The sequence below is a fragment of the Lissotriton helveticus genome, chromosome 8, assembly GCF_964261635.1.
Source record: "Lissotriton helveticus chromosome 8, aLisHel1.1, whole genome shotgun sequence".
Classification (NCBI taxonomy): Eukaryota; Metazoa; Chordata; class Amphibia; order Caudata; family Salamandridae; genus Lissotriton; species Lissotriton helveticus.
In genome coordinates, this window is record NC_136069.1 from 939,232,918 (window position 1) to 939,260,451 (window position 27,534).

The following is a 27,534-nucleotide window of genomic DNA, read 5'->3' on the forward strand; positions in this document are numbered from 1 at the left end:
CAGCTGGTGGTGTGTGCCTGGTGAAAGCGTGCACTGACAGCTGGTGGTGTGTGTGTGCCTGGTAAAAGCGTGCACTGACAACTGGTGGTGTGTGTGGGCCTGGTGAAAGCGTGCACTGACAGCTGGTGGTGTGTGTGTGCCTGGTGAAAGTGTGCACTGACGTCTGGTGGTGTGTGCCGGGTGGAAGCGTGCACTGACGGCTGGTGGTGTTTGTGCCCGGGGAAAGCGTGCACTGACGGATGGTGGTGTTTATGCCCGGTGAAAGCATGCACTGATGACTGATGGTGTATGTGTCTGGTGAAAGTGTGCACTGACGGTGTGGCTGTGTGTGTGTGGTTGTGTGTGTGATTGTGTGTATGGTTGTATGTTTGGTTGCATGTGTGGTTGTGGTTGTGTGTGTGGTTGTGTGTGGTTGTGTGTGTGTGGTCGTGTGTGTGGTTGTGTGTGTGGTCATGTGTGTGGTCGTGTGTGTGGTTGTGTGTGTGGTTATGTGTGTGGTTGTGTGTGTGGTTGTGTGTGTGTGTGTGGTTGTTTGTGTGTGATTGTGTGTGTGATTTTGTGTGGTTGTATGTGTGGTTGTGTGTGTGGTTGTATGTGTGTGTGTGTGGTTTTGCATGTGTGGTTGTGTGTGTGGGCATGTGTGAGGTTGTGTGTGTGTGTGATTGTGTTTGTGTGTGGTTCTGTGCGGTTGTGTGTGTGGTTGTGAGTGGGTGTGGTTGGGTGTGGTTGTGTGTGTGTGTGGTTGTGTGAGTGTGGTTGTGTTTGTGTGGTTGGCTGTGGTTGTGCGCATGTGGGTGTGGTTGTGTGTGAGGTTTTGTGTGTGGTTGTGTGTGTGGTTGTGTGTGGTTGTATGTGTGGTAGTGTGTGTGTTTGGTTGTGTGTGGTTGTATGTGTGGTTGTGTGTGTGTGGTTGTGTGTGGTTGTCTGTGTGGTTGTGTGTGTGTGTGGTTGTGTGTGTTTGTGTGTGTGTTTGTGTGTGTGGTTGTGTGTGTTTATATGTGTGTGGTTGTATGTGTGGTTGTCTGTGTGGTTGTGTGTGGTTGTGTGTGTGATTGGGTGTAGTTGTGTGTGTGGTTGTGTGTGTGGTTGTGTGGGTGTGCTTGTGTTGGGTTTTGTGTGTGGTTGTCTGTGTGGTTGTGTGTGTGCGGTTGTCTGTGTGGTTGTCTGTGTTTGTGTGTGTGTTTGTGTGTGTGGTTGTGTGTGTGGTTATGTGTGTGATTGTGTGTGTGTGGCTGTGTGTGTGTGTGATTGTGTGTGTGGTTGTGTGTGTGGTTGTATGTGTGGTTGTGTGTGTGGTTGTGTGTGTGGTTGTGTGTGTGGTTGTGTGTGTGGGGTTGTGTGTGTGTGATTGTGTGGGGTTTTGTGTGTGGTTGTGTGTGTGGTTGTGTGTGTGGTTGCATGTGCGAATGTGGTTGTGTGTGTGGTTGTGTGTGTGGTTATGTGTGTTGTGTTTGTGGTTGTGTGTGTGGTTGGTTGTGTGTGTGGTTGTGTGTGCCTGGTTATGCATGTGTGGTTTTGTGTGTGGACATGTGTGTGGTTGTGTGTGGTTATGTGTGTGGTTGTGTGCGTGCTTGTGTGTGGTTGCATGTGTGGTTGTGTGTGTGTGGTTGTGTGTGTGTGGTTGTGTGTATGTGGTTGTGTTCGTGGTTGTGTTTGTGGCTGTGTGTGGTTGTGTGTGTGTGGTTGTGTGTGTTTGTGTGTGGTTGTGTGTGTGGCTGTGTGTGGCTAAGTGTGTGTTTGTGGTTGTGTGTGGTTGTGCTTGTGATTGTGTGTGTGGTTGTATATGTGTGTGGTTGTGTGTGTGGTGTGTGTGTTGGTGTGTGTGGCTGTGCGTATTGTGTGTGTGTGGTTGTGTGTGTAGTTGTATGTGTGGGTGTGGTTGTGGTGGTGTGTGTGGTTGTATGTGAGGTTGTGTGTGTGGTTGAGTGTGGTTTTGTGTGTGGTTGTGTGTGTGGTCGCGTGTGTGAGTGTGTTTGTGTGTGTGATTGTGTGTGTGTTGTGTTTGTGGTTGTGTGTGGTTGTTTAGTTGTGTGTGGTTGTTTGTGTGGTTGTGTTGGAAAGGTGATCCCAGGGGAGACAGAAGATGTCGGGCTGCCCGCCCCGAGACCCACCTTTCTCTATGGAAGAGGCCGAGCGCCGTAGGGAGGCCTCCTTGGCGAGGCTCCTCTCCTACAATCGTAACAGCGGAGCAATCACACTACCACAGACGGACACCACACGAAGGAATATTCTCAAGAATCTTTATATAAGAAATGAAGGCACGTTCTCGTAAGAGGATAACACAGGGATCGAGGGATCCGTAAAGTCTTGGCTTCGGGAAAAAGGGGGTAGCGAGACAGTCTTGGCACCAACTGGTGCGTGGATAGTTCAAGGGGTCAGGCCGCGACAGCGTCAGCGGGGCCTCGAAGGTGGTTCAGTTCGGTCAGGCGGCGACAGCGTCAGCAGGGCCTCGAAGGTGGTTCAGTTCGGTCAGGCCGCGACAGCGTCAGCAGGGCCTCGAAGGTGGTTTCAGCTTGGTCAGGCCGCGACAGCGTCAGCAGGGCCTCGAAGGTGGTTTCAGCTTGGTCAGGCCGCGACAGCGTCAGCAGGGCCTCGAAGGTGGTTTCAGCTTGGTCAGGCCGCGACAGCGTCAGCAGGGCCTCGAAGGTGGTTTCAGCTTGGTCAGGCCGCGACAGCGTCAGCAGGGCCTCGAAGGTGGTTTCATCTTGGTCAGGCCGCGACAGCGTCAGCAGGGCCTCAAAGGTTCCAGGTACATGCGTTCAGATCAGGGTCAGCCGCGACAAGGTCAGCAGGGCTTCGACTCCAAGATACAACTGAAGTCCTAATCCAGGGCTGGCCCAGATATAGGACTGGAGTCCTTTGATGTCCGGACCCTCGCGCCTGGGGGTCAGAAAAGCCGGGATGAAGGTGTCCAGACACCCAGCAGGGGGGTGGAGCCAGCGCCCAGGGAGGCTGGAGGGCGATCGATACCAGGCATCCGGGGACGGCTGGAGGCCCATCGAAACTCCCCTCTCCAGGGATCCGCCAAGTGGCCACTCTACCCCCTGGGAGGATCTTGGTGCCTCGATGTCGGGGCTTCGCTGGGGCCGGGGCGAGGGATGGCTGCGGCCACGTGCTCGGGACGTGATGGGCCCAAGATGGAGTCGGGCCGGGAATGGTGGCCTGGCATGGTCGCCAGACCGGCAGTGTTGGCGAGCAGGGTCCGCCGAGGTCTCAGGGGGGAAGCCGTGGGTTGCCAGGGGGGCTGCTCTCGTCGATGGTTGAGGTTCAGGGGGGTCGACAGCGGGTCGACGGAGGGCCGATGTCGTCCCGGGCCCGCCGTGCGGGAGGGGTAGGACCACGCCACGAGGCCGGGTCCAACACACGTCGACTCCAGCTGAAGGCGGGGAGAGTCACCCATCTTCCTGGGGATTCTCCTCGTCGAGGCGGAAGAAGCGGGACAGGCCATCAGCGTTGGCGTGATCGTTGCCAGGGCGATGCTCCACAGTGAAGTCCATCCCTTGGAGGGAGATGGACCATCGCAGCAGCTTTGGGTTTTCGCCACGCATCTGCATCAGCCACCGCAGGGGCCGGTGGTCAGTCTGTACCCGGAAGTGGGTGCCGAAGAGGTAGGGCCTGAGTTTCTTGAGGGCCCACACGACGGCGAAGGCCTCCCTCTCAATGGTGCTCCATCTCTGTTCTCTGGCCAGCAGCCGCCGGCTGATGAAGGCCACAGGATGGTCAATCCCCTCGGGGTCAATCTGAGATAGGACCGCCCCGATGCCGTGCTCCGAGGCATCGGTCTGGACTACGAACTCCCGGCTGTAGTCAGGGGCTTGGAGCACAGGAGCGGTGCACATGGCTGTTTTCAACGTCTCGAAGGCCACCTGACACGCGGGTGTCCATTGTACTTTCTGTGGCCGGTTCTTCGAGGTCAGCTCAGTGAGGGGCCCCACAATGCTCCCATAGTTCTTTATGAAGCGCCGATAATATCCAGTGAGCCCCAGGAAGGCTCGGACGGCGGTCTGGGTGACCGGGGGCTCCCAGGCTACGATGGCGTCAATCTTGGGTCGGAGGGGAGCCACGTGGCCGCTCCCCACTTGGTGTCCCAGGTAGGTCACGTACCCTTGACCTATCTGGCACTTGCTGGCTTTCACAGTTAGTCCGGCCCGCCGGAGGGTCGTCAGGACCTCCCAGAGGTGCTTCAGGTGCTCGGCCCAGTGGAGGCTGTACACCGCAATGTCGTCTAGATAGGCGGCACTGAATTCTTCTAGCCCCGCCAGCACTTTGTTCACCAGTCTCTGGAAGGTGGCTGTGGCGTTTTTCATACCGAAGGGCATCACCTTGAATTGGAAGTGGCCATCGGGTGTTGAGAAGGCCGATCGCTCCTGGGCGCCAGGGGTGAGGCCGATCTGCCAGTACCCGGCTGTGAGGTCGAAGGTACTGAGGTACTTGGCGGCTCCCAGGCGGTCGATTAGTTCATCGGCCCGGGGGATGGGATGTGCGTCGGTTCTGGTAACAGCATTCAGCCCCCGGTAGTCGACACAAAACCTGAGTTCGGGAGGGGTGCTAGGTGCGGCGGCTTTGGGGACCAGGACAACTGGGCTGGCCCAGGGACTATCGGAGGGTTCGACCACCCCCAGGGCCAGCATTTTGGTAACTTCTGTCTGGATGCAGGCCCGAACTCGGTCGGGAACTCGGTAGGCCCGGTGTCGCACTGGCTGGCTGTCCCCGGTGTCGACATCGTGGACACACCACTGGGTAACCCCGGGGGTGAGGGAGAACAGGTCCGTGAATCGTCCCAACAGTTCTTGGCAGTCTTAGCGCTGTGCGGGGGTCAGGTCGGAGGAGAGAGAGATTCCTTCGACGGAGCCGTCCTTCTCAGCGCACCTTAGGAGGTCGGGCAGGGGCTCGGAGTCGTCTTCGGCCCCATCATCTGTAGCTAGCAGCAGGCTCAGTTCTGTGCGGGCAAAATGAGGCTTGAGCCGGTTGGCGTGCAGAACCCGGAGGGGGTTTCGGGGTGACTCCATGTCCACGAGATAGGTGACGGGGCTCTTGCGCTCGATCACTTTGAAGGGGCCTGACCATTTGTCCTGGAGGGCACAAGGTTCGACCGGGGACATGACCCAGACTTGCTGGCCCGGCTCGAACTCGATGGATGAAGAGTTCTGGTCATACCAGCGTTTCATGTCCTCCTGACTGGCCTCAAGGTTGGCCTCGGCAAGGGCCCGGAACTTTCGAGTCTGGCTTCGGAGGGTCAGGAGGTACTGGTAGACATCCGGCGGTGCGTTTTGGACGGTAGTTTCCCAGCCTTCTTTGACCAGGCTGAGGGGACCTCGGACAGGGTGCTCGTACAAGAGTTCAAAGGGGCTGAACCCCAGGGATTTCTGTGGTACCTCCCGATAGGCGAACAAGAGGCAGGGCAGCAGGACGTCCCATTTGCGGCGGACGGGCTCTTCTAGGCCCTGGATCATCCCCTTGAGTGTTCGGTTAAACCGCTCCACCAGTCCATTCCCTTGGGGGTGATACGGGGTGGTGAACTTATACGTGACCCCGCACTGTTGCCACAGGGACCGCATATACTTCGATATAAAGTTTGTGCCCCGATCGCTCACGACTTCTCGGGGGAACCCCACTCTGGAAAAGATCCCCATCAGTGCTCGGCCCACCACGGGAGCCGTTATGGTTCGGAGGGGGATGGCTTCGGGATAGCGGGTGGCATGGTCCACCAGGACGAGGATGAAGCGATGCCCTTGCGAGGTTTGGGGGTCCAGGGGCCCAACGATGTCGATCCCCACTCGCTCGAAGGGGGTGGTCACCACTGGAAAGGGTTGGAGCGGGGCCTTCACCTTCCCCCCGCTCTTTCCGCTGGCTTGGCATGTCGGGCAGGTGCGGCAGTGGTTATGCACGTCGTTGCGCATTCTCGGCCAGTAGAAATGGGTCACCAGGCGGCTGTAAGTTTTGTCCTGCCCCAGGTGCCCGGCGAGGGGCACATCGTGTGCCAGGTTCAAGAGGAAGTCTCTGAATCGTAGGGGGACCACCAACACTCGGCTGGCCCCCAGCTCGGCAATTTTTTGTTTACTGTATAGGAGGCCGTGGTCCCAGTATATCCAGTGGGACCCCGAGGTGTCCCCGGCAGCTTGGGCTGTGGCTTGCTGCCGGGTCCCCTCGAGGGAGGGGCAGGGCTTCTGTTCCTGCCGGAATTGTTCTTGGGTGGGACCACCCTCCTGGCGCCATTGGGCTAGTTCGGGTATGTTGCTGAGCTCGGTGCTGTCTTCGTGGTCGGGCTCCGAGGGCCCGGGTTCGAGGTTGGATTCTTCGTGGACTGCGGGCGGTGGTGGCGCGGGCCACTCCGGCTCTTCCATCGGGGCGGCCTCGGTCGCCGCCGGGGCCCGGGCAGTCATAGATCGGGTCGTAGCACAGACCCACTCTGGTAGTGCCGGGACGCTGGTTCATGGGGCAGAGGGGGTCACTGGCATAGTGACCGGGCCGCTGGCATCTGTGGCAAGTAATGTTCGGGTGGGGCCCCGGCCGTGCGGGAGGGGGCCCTCTTCTGGTCAGGGATGGCGAAGTGTTATTCTGGGGGGACCCCCGAGGGGGGCTCCTTCCCGGGGCCGGCGGGAAGTCTCGGCTTCTGTTCTGGCCTCCTCCGCTGCCCGCTGGCGGGGGTGCCCCTGGCCGTTCCGTCCCGTTTCTCCGATCGGGGTCCGGGGGACCCGGGTGTTCACCCATCGTTCAGCCTCGACGGCGAGTTTTCGGGGCTCGGTTAGCTTGCTGTAGAGGAGATGCTGTCTGAGCTCGACAAAGCAGTTGTTGGAGAGGTGCTCCCAAACGATGAGGTCGAACAGCTGCTCGTAGGTGGACACTTTGCTGCCCTTTATCCATCCTTCCAGGGCCCGGCTATAAAAGTTTACGTACTCCACCCACGTGGTACTGGGGATCTTTTTGCAATCCCTGAACCTCTGTCGGTACATCTCGGGGGTGAGGCCATACCGGGTGAGCAGCGCGTCCTTCATGTGGTCATAGGAGGACATCACGTCCTCGGCCAGCTCTAGCAGGGTGTCTCTTCCTTCGCTGACAAATCTCCCCCATAAGCCGGCACCCCAATCTTTTCGCGGGATGCGGTGCGCGGTCATGGCAACTTCATATGCCTTGAACCAATGTTGGATATCGTCATTCTTGTAGTATTCCTTGACGATATCCTTGGGAATGTGGACCTTCGGGTCGGCAGGAGGTGGAGGGTTCCGGGTTACCGCGGCGCCAGCCTCTTCGATCTTGGCTTTGATCTCTAGTTCTTTGAGGCCCCGCTCGTGTTCGTACGTGAGCTTTTTTTCTTCCAATTCTCTTTGCCTCCGCCTCTCTTCCAGATCTCCCTCTAATCGTAGTTGCTCAATGGCCATTTTCTTTTCTGCTAATTGAAGTTCTCCGTCCAGCCGGAGTCGGGCGAGCTCTAGTTCATGGAGCCGACTCCTCTCTCGCTCCCGGGCGTCGTCGTGGGAGAGGCCCGGTTCTCTGTTGGCGGTTCTTTCTTCCACAGGGGTTATGACTGTCCTCAGGGGTACTTCTAGGACAATGTCATCGTTAGTTTGGGGTGGGATCGCCCCGGTCTCCACCCATGTTTGCAGCGCTTCTTTAAAATCGTCTTTTGTGCTTAGTCCGGTGGTAGCGATACCCAGGGCTTTGCAGAATTGTTTGAGTTCTTTATGGGTGTACTCTTCTAGTCGTTCCTTCTGGAATTCTGTGGTCGTTCCTGCTTCCTTAGTACTCATGGTTGCTGTGTGCCTCTGTTAGTAGTGGCGAGTTACTCGCTGTACGATTTGCGCGGGCTCGGATCCCGTCGCTTGCCACCAATGTTGGAAAGGCGATCCCAGGGGAGACAGAAGATGTCGGGCTGCCCGCCCCGAGACCCACCTTTCTCTATGGAAGAGGCCGAGCGCCGTAGGGAGGCCTCCTTGGCGAGGCTCCTCTCCTACAATCGTAACAGCGGAGCAATCACACTACCATAGACGGACACCACACAAAGGAATATTCTCAAGAATCTTTATATAAGAAATGAAGGCACGTTCTCGTAAGAGGATAACACAGGGATCGAGGGATCCGTAAAGTCTTGGCTTCGGGAAAAAGGGGGTAGCGGGACAGTCTTGGCACCAACTGGTGCGTGGATAGTTCAAGGGGTCAGGCCGCGACAGCGTCAGCGGGGCCTCGAAGGTGGTTCAGTTCGGTCAGGCTGCGACAGCGTCAGCAGGGCCTCGAAGGTGGTTCAGTTCGGTCAGGCCGCGACAGCGTCAGCAGGGCCTCGAAGGTGGTTTCAGCTTGGTCAGGCCGCGACAGCGTCAGCAGGGCCTCGAAGGTGGTTTCAGCTTGGTCAGGCCGCGAGAGCGTCAGCAGGGCCTCGAAGGTTCCAGGTACATGCGTTCAGATCAGGGTCAGCCGCGACAAGGTCAGCAGGGCTTCGACTCCAAGATACAACTGAAGTCCTAATCCAGGGCTGGCCCAGATATAGGACTGGAGTCCTTTGATGTCCGGACCCTCACGCCTGGGGGTCAGAGAGGCCGGGATGAAGGTGTCCAGATACCCAGAAGGGGGGTGGAGCCAGCACCCAGGGAGGCTAGAGGGCGATCGATACCAGGCATCCGGGGACGGCTGGAGGCCCATCGAAACTCCCCTCTCCCGGGATCCGCCAGGTGGCCACTCTACCCCCTGGGAGGATCTTGGTGCCTCGATGTCGGGGCTTCGCTGGGGCCGGGGCGAGGGATGGCTGCGGCCACGTGCTCGGGACGTGATGGGCCCAAGATGGAGTCGGGCCGGGAATCGTGGCCTGGCATGGTCGCGAGACCGGCAGTGTTGGCGAGCAGGGTCCGCTGAGGTCCCTGGGGGGAAGCCGTGGGTTGCCAGGGGGGCTGCTCTCGTCGATGGTTCAGGTTCAGGGGGGTTGACAGCCGGTCGACGGAGGGCCGATGTCGTCCCGGGCCCGCCGTGCGGGAGGGGTAGGACCACGCCACGAGGCCGGGTCCAACAGGTTGTGTGTGTGGTTGTGTGTGTGTGTGGTTGTATGTGTGTGTGTGGTTGTGCATGTGGGGTTGTGTGTGTGGTTATGTGTGTGGTTGTGTGTGGTTGTGTGTGGTTATGTGTGTGGTTGTGTGTGGTTGTGTGTGTGGTTGTGTGAGTGTGGTTGTGGGTGTGTGACTGTATGTTTGAGTGGTTGGGTGTGGCTGTGTGCATGTGGGTGTGGTTGTGTGTGTGGTTGTTTGTGTGTGTGGTTGTGTGTGGTTGTATGTGAGGTTGTGTGTGTGTTTGGTTGTGTGTGTGGTTGTATGTGGGGTTGTGTGTGTGTGGTTGTGTGTGGTTGTGTGTGTGGTTGTGTGTGTGGTTGTCTGTGTGGCTGTGTGTGTGTGGTTGTGTGTGTTTATGTGTGTCTGGTTGTATGTGTGGTTGTGGTTGTGTGTGTGGTTGTGCGTATGGTTGTGTGGCTGTGTGTGTGGTTGTGTGGTTGTGTGTGGGTGTGGTTGTGTGTAGTTGTATGTGTGGTTGTGTGTGTGGTTGGCTGTGTGGTTGTGTGTGTGTGTGTGTTTGTGTGTGTGGTTGTGTGTGTGGTTGTGTGTGTGGTTGTGTGTGGTTGTGCATCTGGTTGTGTGTGTCTGGTTGTGTGTTTGTATGTGTGGTTGGGTGTGTTTGTGTGTGGCTGGGTGTGGTTGTGTGTGTAGTTGTGTGTGTGGTTATGGTTGTGTGGTTGTGTGTGTGGTTGTTTGTGTGGCTGTGGTTGTGTGTGTGTGGTTGTGTGTGTGGTTGTGTGTGTGTAGTTGTGTGTGTCATTGTGTGTGGTTGTGTGTGTGTGGTTGTGTGTATTTGTGTGTGGTTTGGTGTGTTGATGTGTGTGTGGTTGTGTGTGTGTGTGTGTCGTTGTATAGGTGATTGTGTGTGTGGTTGTGTGTGTTTATGTGTGTATGGCTGTGTGTGTGTGGTGTAGTTGTGTGTGGTTGTGGGTGTGGTTATGTGTGTGGTTGTTGTGTGTGTGTGTTTGTGTGTGTGGTCAGGTGTGGTTGTGTGTGTGTGGTTGTGTGTGTGATTGTGTGTATGGTTGTATGTTTGGTTGCATGTGTGGTTGTGTGTGTGGTTGCGTGTGGTTGTGTGCGGTTGTGTGTGTGTGGTCGTGTGTGTGGTCAGGTGTGGTTGTGTGTGTGGTTGTGTGTGTGATTGTGTGTATGGTTGTATGTTTGGTTGCATGTGTGGTTGTGGTTGTGTGTGTGGTTGCATGTGGTTGTGTGTGGTTGTGTGTGTGTGGTCGTGTGTGTGGTTGTGTGTGTGGTCAAGTGTGTGGTCATGTGTGTGTGGTTATGTGTGTGGTTGTGGTTGTGTGTGTGTGGTTGTTTGTGTGTGATTGTGTGTGTGGTTGTGTGTGGTTGTATGTGTGGTTGTGTGTGTGTGGTTGTGTGTGCGGTTGTGTGTGTGTGGTTGTATGTGTGTGTGTGGTTGTGCATGTGTGGTTGTGTGTGTGGGAATGTGTGCGGTTGTGTGTGTGATTGTGTTTGTGGTTGTGTGTGGTTGTGTGCAGTTGTGTGTGTGGTTGTGTGTGGGTGTGGTTGGGTGTGGTTGTGTGTGTGGTTGTATGAGTGTGGTTGTGTTTGTGTGGTTGGCTGTGGTTGTGCACATGTGGGTGTGGTTGTGTGTGAGGTTTTGTGTGTGTGGTTGTGTGTGTGGTTGTGTGTGGTTGTATGTGTGGTTGTGTTTGTGTTTGGTTGTGTGTGTGGTTGTATGTGTGGTTGTGTGTGTGTGGTTGTCTGTGTGGTTGTGTGTGTGTGGTTGTGTGTGTTCATGTGTGTGGTTGTATGTGTGGTTGTGTGTGTGGTTATGTGTGGTTGTGTGTGTGATTGTGTGTAGTTGTGTGTGTGGTTGTATGTGTGGTTGTGTGTGTGGTTGTGTGGGTGTGGTTGTGTGGGGTTTTGAGTGTGGTTGTCTGTGTGGTTGTGTGTGTGCGGTTGTCTGTGTGGTTGTGTGTGTTTGTGTGTGTGTGTGTGTGTTTGTGTGTGTGTTTGTGTGTGGTGTGTGTGTGGTTATGTGTGTGATCGTGTGTGTGTGGTTGTGTGTGTGATTGTGCATGTGGTTTTGTGTGTGTGGTTGCGTGGGGTTTTATGTGTGGTTGTGTGTGTGTGGTTGTGTGGGGTTTGTGTGTGGTTGTGTGTGTGTGTGGTTGTGTGTGTGGTTGTGTGTGTGTGGTTGCATGTGCGAATGTGGTTGTGTGTGCGATTGTGTGTGTGGTTATGTGTGTTGTGGTTGTGGTTTTGTGTGTGGTTGGTTGTGTGTGGTTGTGTGTGTGGTTGTGTGTGTGGTTGTGTGTGTCTGGTTATGCATGTGTGGTTTTGTGTGTGGACGTGTGTGTGGTTGTGTGTGGTTATGTGTGTGGTTGTGTGCGTGCTTGTGTGTGGTTGCATGTGTGGTTGTGTGTGTGGTTGTGTGTGTGTGGTTGTGTGTGTGGTTGTGTGTGTTTGTGTGTGGTTGTGTGTGGTTGTGTGTGGTCAAGTGTGTGTTTGTGGTTGTGTGTGTGCTTGTGGTTGTGTGTGTGGTTATATGAGTGTGGTTGTGTTTGTGTGGTTGGCTGTGGTTGTGCGCATGTGGGTGTGGTTGTGTGTGAGGTTTTGTGTGTGTGGTCGTGTGTGTGGTTGTGTGTGGTTGTATGTGTGGTTGTGTGTATGTTTGGTTGTGTGTGTGGTTGTATGTGTGGTTGTGTGTGTGTGGTTGTGTGGGGTTGTCTGTGTGGTTGTGTGTGTGTGTGGTTATGTGTGTTTGTGTGTGTGTGGTTGTATGTGTGGTTGTGTGTGTGTGGTTGTATGTGTGGTTGTGTGTGTGGTTGTGTGTGGTTGTGTGTGTGATTGTGTGTAGTTGTGTGTGTAGTTGTATGTGTGGTTGAGTGTGTGGTTGTGTGGGTATGGTTGTGTGGGGATTTGAGTGTGGTTGTCTGTGCGGTTGTGTGTGTGCGGTTGTCTGTGTGGTTGTGTGTGTTTGTGTGTGTGTGTGTGTTTGTGTGTGTGTTTGTGTGTGTTGTTGTATGTGTGGTTGTGTGTGTGGTTGTGTGTGTGGTTGTGTGTGTGGTTGTTTGTGTGGTTGTGTGTGTGTGGTTGTATGTGTGTGGTTGTGTGGGGTTTTGTGTGTGTAGTTGTGTGTGTGGTTGTGTGTGTGGTTGCGTGTGTGAATGTGGTTGTGTGTGTGGTTATGTGTGTTGTGGTTGTGGTTGTGTGTGTGGTTGGTTGTGTGTGGTTGTGTGTGTGGTTGTGTGTGTCTGGTTATGCATGTGTGGTTGTGTTTGTGGCTGTGTGTGGTTGTGTGTGTGTGGTTGTGTGTGTTTGTGTGTGGTTGTGTGTGTGGCTGTGTGTGGCTAAGTGTGTGTTTGTGGTTGTGTGTGGTTGTGTGTGTGCTTGTGATTGTGTGTGTGGTTGTATATGTGTGTGGTTGTGTGTGTGGTGTGTGTGTTGGTGTGTGTGGCTGTGCGTATTGTGTGTGTGTGGTTGTGTGTGTAGTTGTATGTGTGGGTGTGGTTGTGGTGGTGTGTGTGGTTGTATGTGAGGTTGTGTGTGTGGTTGAGTGTGGTTTTGTGTGTGGTTGTGTGTGTGGTCGCGTGTGTGAGTGTGTTTGTGTGTGTGATTGTGTGTGTGTTGTGTTTGTGGTTGTGTGTGGTTGTTTAGTTGTGTGTGGTTGTTTGTGTGGTTGTGTTGGAAAGGTGATCCCAGGGGAGACAGAAGATGTCGGGCTGCCCGCCCCGAGACCCACCTTTCTCTATGGAAGAGGCCGAGCGCCGTAGGGAGGCCTCCTTGGCGAGGCTCCTCTCCTACAATCGTAACAGCGGAGCAATCACACTACCACAGACGGACACCACACGAAGGAATATTCTCAAGAATCTTTATATAAGAAATGAAGGCACGTTCTCGTAAGAGGATAACACAGGGATCGAGGGATCCGTAAAGTCTTGGCTTCGGGAAAAAGGGGGTAGCGAGACAGTCTTGGCACCAACTGGTGCGTGGATAGTTCAAGGGGTCAGGCCGCGACAGCGTCAGCGGGGCCTCGAAGGTGGTTCAGTTCGGTCAGGCGGCGACAGCGTCAGCAGGGCCTCGAAGGTGGTTCAGTTCGGTCAGGCCGCGACAGCGTCAGCAGGGCCTCGAAGGTGGTTTCAGCTTGGTCAGGCCGCGACAGCGTCAGCAGGGCCTCGAAGGTGGTTTCAGCTTGGTCAGGCCGCGACAGCGTCAGCAGGGCCTCGAAGGTGGTTTCAGCTTGGTCAGGCCGCGACAGCGTCAGCAGGGCCTCGAAGGTGGTTTCAGCTTGGTCAGGCCGCGACAGCGTCAGCAGGGCCTCGAAGGTGGTTTCATCTTGGTCAGGCCGCGACAGCGTCAGCAGGGCCTCAAAGGTTCCAGGTACATGCGTTCAGATCAGGGTCAGCCGCGACAAGGTCAGCAGGGCTTCGACTCCAAGATACAACTGAAGTCCTAATCCAGGGCTGGCCCAGATATAGGACTGGAGTCCTTTGATGTCCGGACCCTCGCGCCTGGGGGTCAGAAAAGCCGGGATGAAGGTGTCCAGACACCCAGCAGGGGGGTGGAGCCAGCGCCCAGGGAGGCTGGAGGGCGATCGATACCAGGCATCCGGGGACGGCTGGAGGCCCATCGAAACTCCCCTCTCCAGGGATCCGCCAAGTGGCCACTCTACCCCCTGGGAGGATCTTGGTGCCTCGATGTCGGGGCTTCGCTGGGGCCGGGGCGAGGGATGGCTGCGGCCACGTGCTCGGGACGTGATGGGCCCAAGATGGAGTCGGGCCGGGAATGGTGGCCTGGCATGGTCGCCAGACCGGCAGTGTTGGCGAGCAGGGTCCGCCGAGGTCTCAGGGGGGAAGCCGTGGGTTGCCAGGGGGGCTGCTCTCGTCGATGGTTCAGGTTCAGGGGGGTCGACAGCGGGTCGACGGAGGGCCGATGTCGTCCCGGGCCCGCCGTGCGGGAGAGGTAGGACCACGCCACGAGGCCGGGTCCAACACACGTCCCCTCCAGCTGAAGGCGGGGAGAGTCACCCATCTTCCTGGGGATTCTCCTCGTCGAGGCGGAAGAAGCGGGACAGGCCATCAGCGTTGGCGTGATCGTTGCCAGGGCGATGCTCCACAGTGAAGTCCATCCCTTGGAGGGAGATGGACCATCGCAGCAGCTTTGGGTTTTCGCCACGCATCTGCATCAGCCACCGCAGGGGCCGGTGGTCAGTCTGTACCCGGAAGTGGGTGCCGAAGAGGTAGGGCCTGAGTTTCTTGAGGGCCCACACGACGGCGAAGGCCTCCCTCTCAATGGTGCTCCATCTCTGTTCTCTGGCCAGCAGCCGCCGGCTGATGAAGGCCACAGGATGGTCAATCCCCTCGGGGTCAATCTGAGATAGGACCGCCCCGGTGCCGTGCTCCGAGGCATCGGTCTGGACTACGAACTCCCGGCTGTAGTCAGGGGCTTGGAGCACAGGAGCGGTGCACATGGCTGTTTTCAACGTCTCGAAGGCCACCTGACACGCGGGTGTCCATTGTACTTTCTGTGGCCGGTTCTTCGAGGTCAGCTCAGTGAGGGGCCCCACAATGCTCCCATAGTTCTTTATGAAGCGCCGATAATATCCAGTGAGCCCCAGGAAGGCTCGGACGGCGGTCTGGGTGACCGGGGGCTCCCAGGCTACGATGGCGTCAATCTTGGGTCGGAGGGGAGCCACGTGGCCGCTCCCCACTTGGTGTCCCAGGTAGGTCACGTACCCTTGACCTATCTGGCACTTGCTGGCTTTCACAGTTAGTCCGGCCCGCCGGAGGGTCGTCAGGACCTCCCAGAGGTGCTTCAGGTGCTCGGCCCAGTGGAGGCTGTACACCGCAATGTCGTCTAGATAGGCGGCACTGAATTCTTCTAGCCCCGCCAGCACTTTGTTCACCAGTCTCTGGAAGGTGGCTGTGGCGTTTTTCATACCGAAGGGCATCACCTTGAATTGGAAGTGGCCATCGGGTGTTGAGAAGGCCGATCGCTCCTGGGCGCCAGGGGTGAGGCCGATCTGCCAGTACCCGGCTGTGAGGTCGAAGGTACTGAGGTACTTGGCGGCTCCCAGGCGGTCGATTAGTTCATCGGCCCGGGGGATGGGATGTGCGTCGGTTCTGGTAACAGCATTCAGCCCCCGGTAGTCGACACAAAACCTGAGTTCGGGAGGGGTGCTAGGTGCGGCGGCTTTGGGGACCAGGACAACTGGGCTGGCCCAGGGACTATCGGAGGGTTCGACCACCCCCAGGGCCAGCATTTTGGTAACTTCTGTCTGGATGCAGGCCCGAACTCGGTCGGGAACTCGGTAGGCCCGGTGTCGCACTGGCTGGCTGTCCCCGGTGTCGACATCGTGGACACACCACTGGGTAACCCCGGGGGTGAGGGAGAACAGGTCCGTGAATCGTCCCAACAGTTCTTGGCAGTCTTAGCGCTGTGCGGGGGTCAGGTCGGAGGAGAGAGAGATTCCTTCGACGGAGCCGTCCTTCTCAGCGCACCTTAGGAGGTCGGGCAGGGGCTCGGAGTCGTCTTCGGCCCCATCATCTGTAGCTAGCAGCAGGCTCAGTTCTGTGCGGGCAAAATGAGGCTTGAGCCGGTTGGCGTGCAGAACCCGGAGGGGGTTTCGTGGTGACTCCATGTCCACGAGATAGGTGACGGGGCTCTTGCGCTCGATCACTTTGAAGGGGCCTGACCATTTGTCCTGGAGGGCACAAGGTTCGACCGGGGACATGACCCAGACTTGCTGGCCCGGCTCGAACTCGATGGATGAAGAGTTCTGGTCATACCAGCGTTTCATGTCCTCCTGACTGGCCTCAAGGTTGGCCTCGGCAAGGGCCCGGAACTTTCGAGTCTGGCTTCGGAGGGTCAGGAGGTACTGGTAGACATCCGGCGGTGCGTTTTGGACGGTAGTTTCCCAGCCTTCTTTGACCAGGCTGAGGGGACCTCGGACAGGGTGCTCGTACAAGAGTTCAAAGGGGCTGAACCCCAGGGATTTCTGTGGTACCTCCCGATAGGCGAACAAGAGGCAGGGCAGCAGGACGTCCCATTTGCGGCGGACGGGCTCTTCTAGGCCCTGGATCATCCCCTTGAGTGTTCGGTTAAACCGCTCCACCAGTCCATTCCCTTGGGGGTGATACGGGGTGGTGAACTTATACGTGACCCCGCACTGTTGCCACAGGGACCGCATATACTTCGATATAAAGTTTGTGCCCCGATCGCTCACGACTTCTCGGGGGAACCCCACTCTGGAAAAGATCCCCATCAGTGCTCGGCCCACCACGGGAGCCGTTATGGTTCGGAGGGGGATGGCTTCGGGATAGCGGGTGGCATGGTCCACCAGGACGAGGATGAAGCGATGCCCTTGCGAGGTTTGGGGGTCCAGGGGCCCCACGATGTCGATCCCCACTCGCTCGAAGGGGGTGGTCACCACTGGAAAGGGTTGGAGCGGGGCCTTCACCTTCCCCCCGCTCTTTCCGCTGGCTTGGCATGTCGGGCAGGTGCGGCAGTGGTTATGCACGTCGTTGCGCATTCTCGGCCAGTAGAAATGGGTCACCAGGCGGCTGTAAGTTTTGTCCTGCCCCAGGTGCCCGGCGAGGGGCACATCGTGTGCCAGGTTCAAGAGGAAGTCTCTGAATCGTAGGGGGACCACCAACACTCGGCTGGCCCCCAGCTCGGCAATTTTTTGTTCACTGTATAGGAGGCCGTGGTCCCAGTATATCCAGTGGGACCCCGAGGTGTCCCCGGCAGCTTGGGCTGTGGCTTGCTGCCGGGTCCCCTCGAGGGAGGGGCAGGGCTTCTGTTCCTGCCGGAATTGTTCTTGGGTGGGACCACCCTCCTGGCGCCATTGGGCTAGTTCGGGTATGTTGCTGAGCTCGGTGCTGTCTTCGTGGTCGGGCTCCGAGGGCCCGGGTTCGAGGTTGGATTCTTCGTGGACTGCGGGCGGTGGTGGCGCGGGCCACTCCGGCTCTTCCATCGGGGCGGCCTCGGTCGCCGCCGGGGCCCGGGCAGTCATAGATCGGGTCGTAGCGCAGACCCACTCTGGTAGTCCCATCATCCCTAGATGTTCTCTCCGCTCGACTTGGGCCCAGGGAGAGCTCTCGAGGTCGTTTCCGAGGAGACAGTCCACGGGGGCGTCGTCCCGGACGGTCACCCTGAGGGTGCCCGACACCCCCCCCCCACTCGAAGGGGATTCGGGCCATCTGACACAGAGTCTCGGAGTTGTCGGCGGCCCTCACGGGGCATTGCACGTTTGGTATGATCTGTTCGGGGGTCACCAAGTGGCAGCGGACGGCCGTCACACTGGCTCCCGTGTCTCGGAGGGCTTCGGTCCGTCGTCCATTGATGTGGACCCACTGACGGTATTTTTGAGTGTTGCTCGGTAGCGGGGCCCGGGGGACCATGTCTCTTTCACCCAGGCAGGCTAGGGCCATGGCGGCAGGTTCATACTCTGTCTGATCTTCATTGTAGACCTCTTCGTCTTCTTCGCCCCTTCCCCCAGGGCTGCAGCAGCAAACTGGCGGGTCGGAGGCCCGGTGGTGCCGGGACGCTGGTTCATGGGGCAGAGGGGGTCACTGGCATAGTGACCGGGCCGCTGGCATCTGTGGCAAGTAATGTTCGGGTGGGGCCCCGGCCGTGCGGGAGGGGGCCCTCTTCTGGTCAGGGATGGCGAAGTGTTATTCTGGGGGGACCCCCGAGGGGGGCTCCTTCCCGGGGCCGGCGGGAAGTCTCGGCTTCTGTTCTGGCCTCCTCCGCTGCCCGCTGGCGGGGGTGCCCCTGGCCGTTCCGTCCCGTTTCTCCGATCGGGGTCCGGGGGACCCGGGTGTTCACCCATCGTTCAGCCTCGACGGCGAGTTTTCGGGGCTCGGTTAGCTTGCTGTAGAGGAGATGCTGTCTGAGCTCGACAAAGCAGTTGTTGGAGAGGTGCTCCCAAACGATGAGGTCGAACAGCTGCTCGTAGGTGGACACTTTGCTGCCCTTTATCCATCCTTCCAGGGCCCGGCTATAAAAGTTTACGTACTCCACCCACGTGGTACCGGGGATCTTTTTGCAATCCCTGAACCTCTGTCGGTACATCTCGGGGGTGAGGCCATACCGGGTGAGCAGCGCGTCCTTCATGTGGTCATAGGAGGACATCACGTCCTCGGCCAGCTCTAGCAGGGTGTCTCTTCCTTCGCTGACAAATCTCCCCCATAAGCCGGCACCCCAATCTTTTCGCGGGATGCGGTGCGCGGTCATGGCAACTTCATATGCCTTGAACCAATGTTGGATATCGTCATTCTTGTAATATTCCTTGACGATATCCTTGGGAATGTGGACCTTCGGGTCGGCAGGAGGTGGAGGGTTCCGGGTTACCGCGGCGCCAGCCTCTTCGATCTTGGCTTTGATCTCTAGTTCTTTGAGGCCCCGCTCGTGTTCGTACGTGAGCTTTTTTTCTTCCAATTCTCTTTGCCTCCGCCTCTCTTCCAGATCTCCCTCTAATCGTAGTTGCTCAATGGCCATTTTCTTTTCTGCTAATTGAAGTTCTCCGTCCAGCCGGAGTCGGGCGAGCTCTAGTTCATGGAGCCGACTCCTCTCTCGCTCCCGGGCGTCGTCGTGGGAGAGGCCCGGTTCTCTGTTGGCGGTTCTTTCTTCCACAGGGGTTATGACTGTCCTCAGGGGTACTTCTAGGACAATGTCATCGTTAGTTTGGGGTGGGGTCGCCCCGGTCTCCACCCATGTTTGCAGCGCTTCTTTAAAATCGTCTTTTGTGCTTAGTCCGGTGGTAGCGATACCCAGGGCTTTGCAGAATTGTTTGAGTTCTTTATGGGTGTACTCTTCTAGTCGTTCCTTCTGGAATTCTGTGGTCATTCCTGCTTCCTTAGTACTCATGGTTGCTGTGTGCCTCTGTTAGTAGTGGCGAGTTACTCGCTGTACGATTTGCGCGGGCTCGGATCCCGTCGCTTGCCACCAATGTTGGAAAGGCGATCCCAGGGGAGACAGAAGATGTCGGGCTGCCCGCCCCGAGACCCACCTTTCTCTATGGAAGAGGCCGAGCGCCGTAGGGAGGCCTCCTTGGCGAGGCTCCTCTCCTACAATCGTAACAGCGGAGCAATCACACTACCATAGACGGACACCACACGAAGGAATATTCTCAAGAATCTTTATATAAGAAATGAAGGCACGTTCTCGTAAGAGGATAACACAGGGATCGAGGGATCCGTAAAGTCTTGGCTTCGGGAAAAAGGGGGTAGCGGGACAGTCTTGGCACCAACTGGTGCGTGGATAGTTCAAGGGGTCAGGCCGCGACAGCGTCAGCGGGGCCTCGAAGGTGGTTCAGTTCGGTCAGGCTGCGACAGCGTCAGCAGGGCCTCGAAGGTGGTTCAGTTCGGTCAGGCCGCGACAGCGTCAGCAGGGCCTCGAAGGTGGTTTCAGCTTGGTCAGGCCGCGACAGCGTCAGCAGGGCCTCGAAGGTGGTTTCAGCTTGGTCAGGCCGCGACAGCGTCAGCAGGGCCTCGAAGGTTCCAGGTACATGCGTTCAGATCAGGGTCAGCCGCGACAAGGTCAGCAGGGCTTCGACTCCAAGATACAACTGAAGTCCTAATCCAGGGCTGGCCCAGATATAGGACTGGAGTCCTTTGATGTCCGGACCCTCACGCCTGGGGGTCAGAGAGGCCGGGATGAAGGTGTCCAGATACCCAGCAGGGGGGTGGAGCCAGCGCCCAGGGAGGCTAGAGGGCGATCGATACCAGGCATCCGGGGACGGCTGGAGGCCCATCGAAACTCCCCTCTCCCGGGATCCGCCAGGTGGCCACTCAACCCCCTGGGAGGATCTTGGTGCCTCGATGTCGGGGCTTCGCTGGGGCCGGGGCGAGGGATGGCTGCGGCCACGTGCTCGGGACGTGATGGGCCCAAGATGGAGTCGGGCCGGGAATCGTGGCCTGGCATGGTCGCGAGACCGGCAGTGTTGGCGAGCAGGGTCCGCTGAGGTCCCAGGGGGGAAGCCGTGGGTTGCCAGGGGGGCTGCTCTCGTCGATGGTTCAGGTTCAGGGGGGTTGACAGCCGGTCGACGGAGGGCCGATGTCGTCCCGGGCCCGCCGTGCGGGAGGGGTAGGACCACGCCACGAGGCCGGGTCCAACAGGTTGTGTGTGTGGTTGTGTGTGTGTGTGGTTGTATGTGTGTGTGTGGTTGTGCATGTGGGGTTGTGTGTGTGGTTATGTGTGTGGTTGTGTGTGGTTGTGTGTGGTTATGTGTGTGGTTGTGTGTGGTTGTGTGTGTGGTTGTGTGAGTGTGGTTGTGGGTGTGTGACTGTATGTTTGAGTGGTTGGGTGTGGCTGTGTGCATGTGGGTGTGGTTGTGTGTGTGGTTGTTTGTGTGTGTGGTTGTGTGTGGTTGTATGTGAGGTTGTGTGTGTGTTTGGTTGTGTGTGTGGTTGTATGTGGGGTTGTGTGTGTGTGGTTGTGTGTGGTTGTGTGTGTGGTTGTGTGTGTGGTTGTCTGTGTGACTGTGTGTGTGTGGTTGTGTGTGTTTATGTGTGTCTGGTTGTATGTGTGGTTGTGGTTGTGTGTGTGGTTGTGCGTATGGTTGTGTGGCTGTGTGTGTGGTTGTGTGGTTGTGTGTGGGTGTGGTTGTGTGTAGTTGTATGTGTGGTTGTGTGTGTGGTTGGCTGTGTGGTTGTGTGTGTGTGTGTGTTTGTGTGTGTGGTTGTGTGTGTGGTTGTGTGTGTGGTTGTGTGTGGTTGTGCATCTGGTTGTGTGTGTCTGGTTGTGTGTTTGTATGTGTGGTTGGGTGTGTTTGTGTGTGGCTGGGTGTGGTTGTGTGTGTAGTTGTGTGTGTGGTTATGGTTGTGTGGTTGTGTGTGTGGTTGTTTGTGTGGCTGTGGTTGTGTGTGTGTGGTTGTGTGTGTGGTTGTGTGTGTGTAGTTGTGTGTGTCATTGTGTGTGGTTGTGTGTGTGTGGTTGTGTGTATTTGTGTGTGGTTTGGTGTGTTGATGTGTGTGTGGTTGTGTGTGTGTGTGTGTGTCGTTGTATATGTGATTGTGTGTGTGGTTGTGTGTGTTTATGTGTGTATGGCTGTGTGTGTGTGGTGTAGTTGTGTGTGGTTGTGGGTGTGGTTATGTGTGTGGTTGTTGTGTGTGTGTGTGTTTGTGTGTGTGGTCAGGTGTGGTTGTGTGTGTGTGGTTGTGTGTGTGATTGTGTGTATGGTTGTATGTTTGGTTGCATGTGTGGTTGTGTGTGTGGTTGCGTGTGGTTGTGTGCGGTTGTGTGTGTGTGGTCGTGTGTGTGGTCAGGTGTGGTTGTGTGTGTGGTTGTGTGTGTGATTGTGTGTATGGTTGTATGTTTGGTTGCATGTGTGGTTGTGGTTGTGTGTGTGGTTGCATGTGGTTGTGTGTGGTTGTGTGTGTGTGGTCGTGTGTGTGGTTGTGTGTGTGGTCAAGTGTGTGGTCATGTGTGTGTGGTTATGTGTGTGGTTGTGGTTGTGTGTGTGGTTGTTTGTGTGTGATTGTGTGTGTGGTTGTGTGTGGTTGTATGTGTGGTTGTGTGTGTGTGGTTGTGTGTGCGGTTGTGTGTGTGTGGTTGTATGTGTGTGTGTGGTTGTGCATGTGTGGTTGTGTGTGTGGGAATGTGTGCGGTTGTGTGTGTGATTGTGTTTGTGGTTGTGTGTGGTTGTGTGCAGTTGTGTGTGTGGTTGTGTGTGGGTGTGGTTGGGTGTGGTTGTGTGTGTGGTTGTATGAGTGTGGTTGTGTTTGTGTGGTTGGCTGTGGTTGTGCACATGTGGGTGTGGTTGTGTGTGAGGTTTTGTGTGTGTGGTTGTGTGTGTGGTTGTGTGTGGTTGTATGTGTGGTTGTGTTTGTGTTTGGTTGTGTGTGTGGTTGTATGTGTGGTTGTGTGTGTGTGGTTGTGTGTGGTTGTCTGTGTGGTTGTGTGTGTGTGGTTGTGTGTGTTCATGTGTGTGGTTGTATGTGTGGTTGTGTGTGTGGTTATGTGTGGTTGTGTGTGTGATTGTGTGTAGTTGTGTGTGTGGTTGTATGTGTGGTTGTGTGTGTGGTTGTGTGGGTGTGGTTGTGTGGGGTTTTGAGTGTGGTTGTCTGTGTGGTTGTGTGTGTGCGGTTGTCTGTGTGGTTGTGTGTGTTTGTGTGTGTGTGTGTGTGTTTGTGTGTGTGTTTGTGTGTGGTGTGTGTGTGGTTATGTGTGTGATCGTGTGTGTGTGGTTGTGTGTGTGATTGTGCATGTGGTTGTGTGTGTGTGGTTGCGTGGGGTTTTATGTGTGGTTGTGTGTGTGTGGTTGTGTGGGGTTTGTGTGTGGTTGTGTGTGTGTGTGGTTGTGTGTGTGGTTGTGTGTGTGTGTGGTTGCATGTGCGAATGTGGTTGTGTGTGCGGTTGTGTGTGTGGTTATGTGTGTTGTGGTTGTGGTTTTGTGTGTGGTTGGTTGTGTGTGGTTGTGTGTGTGGTTGTGTGTGTGGCTGTGTGTGTCTGGTTATGCATGTGTGGTTTTGTGTGTGGACGTGTGTGTGGTTGTGTGTGGTTATGTGTGTGGTTGTGTGCGTGCTTGTGTGTGGTTGCATGTGTGGTTGTGTGTGTGGTTGTGTGTGTGTGGTTGTGTGTGTGGTTGTGTGTGTTTGTGTGTGGTTGTGTGTGTGGTTGTGTGTGGTCAAGTGTGTGTTTGTGGTTGTGTGTGTGCTTGTGGTTGTGTGTGTGGTTATATGAGTGTGGTTGTGTTTGTGTGGTTGGCTGTGGTTGTGCGCATGTGGGTGTGGTTGTGTGTGAGGTTTTGTGTGTGTGGTCGTGTGTGTGGTTGTGTGTGGTTGTATGTGTGGTTGTGTGTATGTTTGGTTGTGTGTGTGGTTGTATGTGTGGTTGTGTGTGTGTGGTTGTGTGGGGTTGTCTGTGTGGTTGTGTGTGTGTGTGGTTGTGTGTGTTTGTGTGTGTGTGGTTGTATGTGTGGTTGTGTGTGTGTGGTTGTATGTGTGGTTGTGTGTGTGGTTGTGTGTGGTTGTGTGTGTGATTGTGTGTAGTTGTGTGTGTAGTTGTATGTGTGGTTGAGTGTGTGGTTGTGTGGGTATGGTTGTGTGGGGATTTGAGTGTGGTTGTCTGTGCGGTTGTGTGTGTGCGGTTGTCTGTGTGGTTGTGTGTGTTTGTGTGTGTGTGTGTGTTTGTGTGTGTGTTTGTGTGTGTTGTTGTATGTGTGGTTGTGTGTGTGGTTGTGTGTGTGGTTGTGTGTGTGGTTGTTTGTGTGGTTGTGTGTGTGTGGTTGTATGTGTGTGGTTGTGTGGGGTTTTGTGTGTGTAGTTGTGTGTGTGGTTGTGTGTGTGGTTGCGTGTGTGAATGTGGTTGTGTGTGTGGTTATGTGTGTTGTGGTTGTGTGTGTGGTTGGTTGTGTGTGGTTGTGTGTGTGGTTGTGTGTGTCTGGTTATGCATGTGTGGTTTTGTGTGTGGACGTGTGTGTGGTTGTTTGTGGTTATGTGTGTGGTTGTGTGCGTGCTTGTGTGTGGTTGCATGTGTGGTTGTGTGTGTGGTTGTGTGTGTGTGGTTGTGTGTGTGGTTGTGTGTGTGTGGTTGTGCATGTGGTTGTGTGTGTGGCTGTGTGTGGTTGTGTGTGTGTGGGTGTGTGTGTTGTGTTTGTGGCTGTGTGTGTGGTTGTGTGTGGGAGTGGTTGTGTGTGGTTGTATGTGTGGTTGTGTGTGGTTGTCTGTGTGGTTGTGTGTGTGTGTGTGTGTGTGGTTGTGTGTGTGTGGTTGTGTGTGTGGTTGTGTGTGTGGTTGTGTGTGGATGTGTGTGTGTGTGGTTGTGTGTGGTTGTGCATCTGGTTGTGTGTGTGTCTGGTTGTTTGTTTGTATGTGTGGTTGGGTGTGTTTGTGTGTGGCTGGGTGTGGTTGTATGTGTAGTTGTGAGTGTGGTTATGGTTGTGTGGTTGTGTGTGGTTGTTTGTGTGGCTGTGGTTGTGTGTGTGTGGTTGTGTGTGTGGTTGTGTGTGTGTGGTTGTGAGTGTCATTGTGTGTGGTTGTGTGTGTGGTTGTGTGTATTTGTGTGTGGTTTGGTGTGTTGATGTGTGTGTGGTTGTGTGTGTGTTTTATTGTATATGTGGTTGCGTGTGTGTGTGTGTTTGTGTGTGTATGGTTGTGTGTGTGTGGTGTGGTTGTGAGTGGTTGTGGGTGTGGTTATGTGTGTGGTTGTTGTGTGTGTTTGTGTGTGTGGTCAGGTGTGGTTGTGTGTGTGGTTGTATGTGTGTGGTTGAGTGTGGTTGTGTGTGTGTGGTTGTGCATGTGGTTGTGCGTGTGGTTATGTGTGTTGTTGTGTGTGTGTTTGTGGTTGGGGTTGTGTGGTTGTGCGTGTGGTTGTGTGTGTGGTTGTGTGGGTGATTGCGTGTGTGTGGTTGTGTGTGGGGTTGTGTGTGGTTGTGTGTGGTTTTGTGTGTGTGTGGTTGTGTGGTTGTGTGGTTGTTGTGTGTGTGGCTGTGGTTGTGTGTGTGGTTGTGTGTGTATGTGGGTGGTTATGTGTGTGTGTTTGTTTGTATGTTTGGTTGTGTGTATGGTTGTGGTTGTTTGTGTGGTCCGGTGTGGTTGTGTGTGGTTGTGTGTGGTTGTGGTTGTGTGTGTGGTTGTGTGTGTGGTTGTGCATGTGGCTGTGGTTGTATGTGTGGTTGTGTGTGGTTATGTGTGTGGTTGTTGTGTGTGTGGCTGTGTGTGTGTGTATGTGTGCAGTTGTGTGTGTGTGTGTGGTTGTGTGTGTATGGGTGTGTGTGTGTGGTTGTATGTGTGGTTGTGTGTGTGGTTGTGTGTGTGGTATGTGTGGTTGTGTGTGTGGTCGGGTGTGGTTGTGTGTGGTTGTGTGTGGTTGTTTGGTTGTGTGTGGTTGTGTGTTTGGTTGTGTGTATGTGCTTGTGCATGTGTGTGTGTGGTTGTGTGGTTGTTTGTGTGTGTGTGGTTGTGCATGTGTGGTGTGTGTGTGTGAGTGTGGGTGTGGTTGTGTGTGTGTGGTTGTGTGTGGTTGTGTGTGTGTGGTTGTGTGTAGTTGTGTGTTTGTGGTTGTGTTTGATTGTGTATGTGTGGTTGTGTTTGTGGCTGTGTATGTGTGGTTGTGTGTGTGGTTGTGTGTGTGTGTGGTCGTGTGTGTGGTTGTGTGTGTGGTTGTATTTGTAGTTGTGTGTGTGCTTGTGGCTGTGTGTGTGCTTGTGTGGTTGTGTGTGTGGTTGTGTGTTAGTGTGGTTGGGTGTGGTTGTGTATATGCAGTTGTGGTTGAGTGTTTGTGTGGTTGTGCATGTGTGGTTGTGTGTCTGGTTGTGTGTGGTTGTGTGTTTGGTTGTGTGTGTGGTTGTATGTGTGTGGTTGTGTGTGTGTGTTTGTGTGTGTGGTTGTGTGTGGGTGTGTGTTTGTGTGTGTGTGTGGTTGTGTGTGGTTGTGTGTGCGGTTGTGGTTGTATGTGTGGTTGTGTGGTTGTGTGTGTGGTTGTGTGGCTGGGTGTGTGGTTGTGAGTGTGGGTGTGGTTGTGTGTGGCTGTGTGTGTGTGGTTGTGGTTGTGTGTGTGTGTGTCTGATTGTGTGTGTTTGTGTGTGTGGTTGGTTGTGTGTTTGGTTATGTGTGTAGTGTTGTGTGTTGTGTGTGGTTGCATGTGTGTGTGGTTGTGTGTGTGGTTGTGTGTGTGGTTGTGTGTGTGTGGTTGTGTTTGTGGTTGTGTGTGTGCGGTTGTGTGTGTCATTGTGTGTGGTTGTGTGTGTTTGTGTGTGGTTTGGTGTGTGTGTGTCATTATATATGTGGTTGTGTGTGTGGTTGTGTGTGTGATTGTGTGTGTTTATGTGTGTGTGGTTGTGTGTGTGTGGTTGTGGGTGTGGTTGTGTGTGTGGTTGTGTGCGTCTGGTTGTGTATGTGTGTGGTTGTGTGTGTTTGTGTGTGTGGTCAGGTGTGGTGTGTGTGTGATTGTGTGTGTGTGTGTGTGTGGTTGTGTGTGGTTCTGTGTGTGGCTGTGTTTGTGTGGTTGTGCATGTGGCTATGCCTGTGGCTGTGTGTGTGGTTGTGTGTGTGGTTGTGCATGTGGTTGTGTGTGTGGTTGTGTGTGGTTGTGTGTGGTTGTGTGTGTGGTTGTGTGTGCGTGGGGTTGTGTGTGTGGTTGTTGTGTGTGTGGCTGTGGGTGTGGTTGTGTGTGTTTGGTTGTGTGTGTATGTGTGCGGTTGTGTGTGTGTGTGTTTGGTTGTGTATGTGTGTGGTTGTGGTTATGTGTGGTTGTATGTGTGGTTGTGTGTGTGGTTGTGTGTGTGGTATGTGTGGTTGTGTGTTTGGTCTGGTGTGGTTGTGTGTGTGGTTGTTTGGTTATGTGTGGTTCTGTGTGTGTGCTTGTGTGTGTGCTTGCGCATGTGGGTGTGTGGTTGTGTGTGTGATTGTGGTTGTGTGGTTGTGCTTGTGTGATTGTGCATGTGTGGTGTGTGGCTGTGTGTGTGTGGTTGTGTGTGTGTGGTTGTATGTGTGGTTGTGTGTAGTTGTGTGTTTGTGGTTATGTGTGATTGTGTGTGTGATTGTGTATGTGTGGTTGTGTGTGTGGTTGTGTGCGTCTGGTTGTGTGTGTGCGGTTGTGTGTGGTTGTGTGTGTCTGGTCGTGTGTGTGGTTGTGTGTGTGGTTGTGTTTGTAGTTGTGTGTGTGCTTGTGGCTGTGTGTGTGCTTGTGTGTGTGTGTGGGGTGTGTGTGTGGTTGTGTATGTGGTTGTGTGTTTGTGTGGTTGGGTGTGGTTGTGTATATGTGGTTGTGGTTGTGTGTGTGTGTGTGTGTGGTTGTGTTTGTGTGGTTGTGTGTGGTTGTGTGTGAGTTTGATTGTGTGTGTGGTTGTATGTGTGTGGTTGTGTGTGTGTGTGGTTGTGTGTGAGTTTGATTGTGTGTGTGGTTGTATGTGTGTGGTTGTGTGTGTGTGTGTTTGTGTGTGGTTGTGTGTGTGTGGTTGTGTGTGGTTGTGTGTGTGTGGTTTTGTGTGTGTGTCTGATTGTGTGTGTTTGTGTGTGTGGCTGATTGTGTGTGTGGTTATGTGTGTGGTGTTTTGTGTTGTTGTGTGTGGTTGTGTGGTTATGTGTGTGGTTGTGGTTGTGTGTGTGTGGTTGTGTCTGTGGTTGTGTGGCTGTGTGTGTGTCTGTGTGTGGTTGTGTGTGTGTGTGGTTATATGTGTTTGTGTGTGGTTTGGTGTGTTGATGTGTGTGTGGTTGTGTGTGTCATTGTATATGTGGTTGTGTGTGTGGTTGTGTGTGTTTGTGTGTGTGGTTGTGTGTGTTTATGTGTTCACCCAATGCTGATTCACATACACACTCTTGATTCAAACAGTAATATATGGTAGTTTGTCAATACACCTCCTGAATTTACTCTGTTACAATTGAAATTTTGAATCTTAGAAAAATAGTAGAATACAACACAAAATACGTTGTCAAGTCAAGCTTTGACATTATTTTATACATTTAACATTGAAGTTGCAACTTACAGGGAACACATATTCTCCACTGTCAACAATTTTTCTATAAAAAGATCACTTGGTTTGAAAACACGAACTCCAAATTGTGTAATCAAGGATATGACAAGAGATCAG

The 27,534-nt window shown here is 54.9% G+C and overlaps 1 protein-coding gene across 3 annotated transcripts in view; it reads right to left on the bottom strand.

The window, feature by feature from the left end:
* The window catches only part of ADGRG7 (adhesion G protein-coupled receptor G7), a 1,657,602-nt gene that overhangs the window by 328,214 nt on the left and 1,301,854 nt on the right, over nucleotides 1–27,534 (bottom strand). The window lies entirely within an intron of this gene.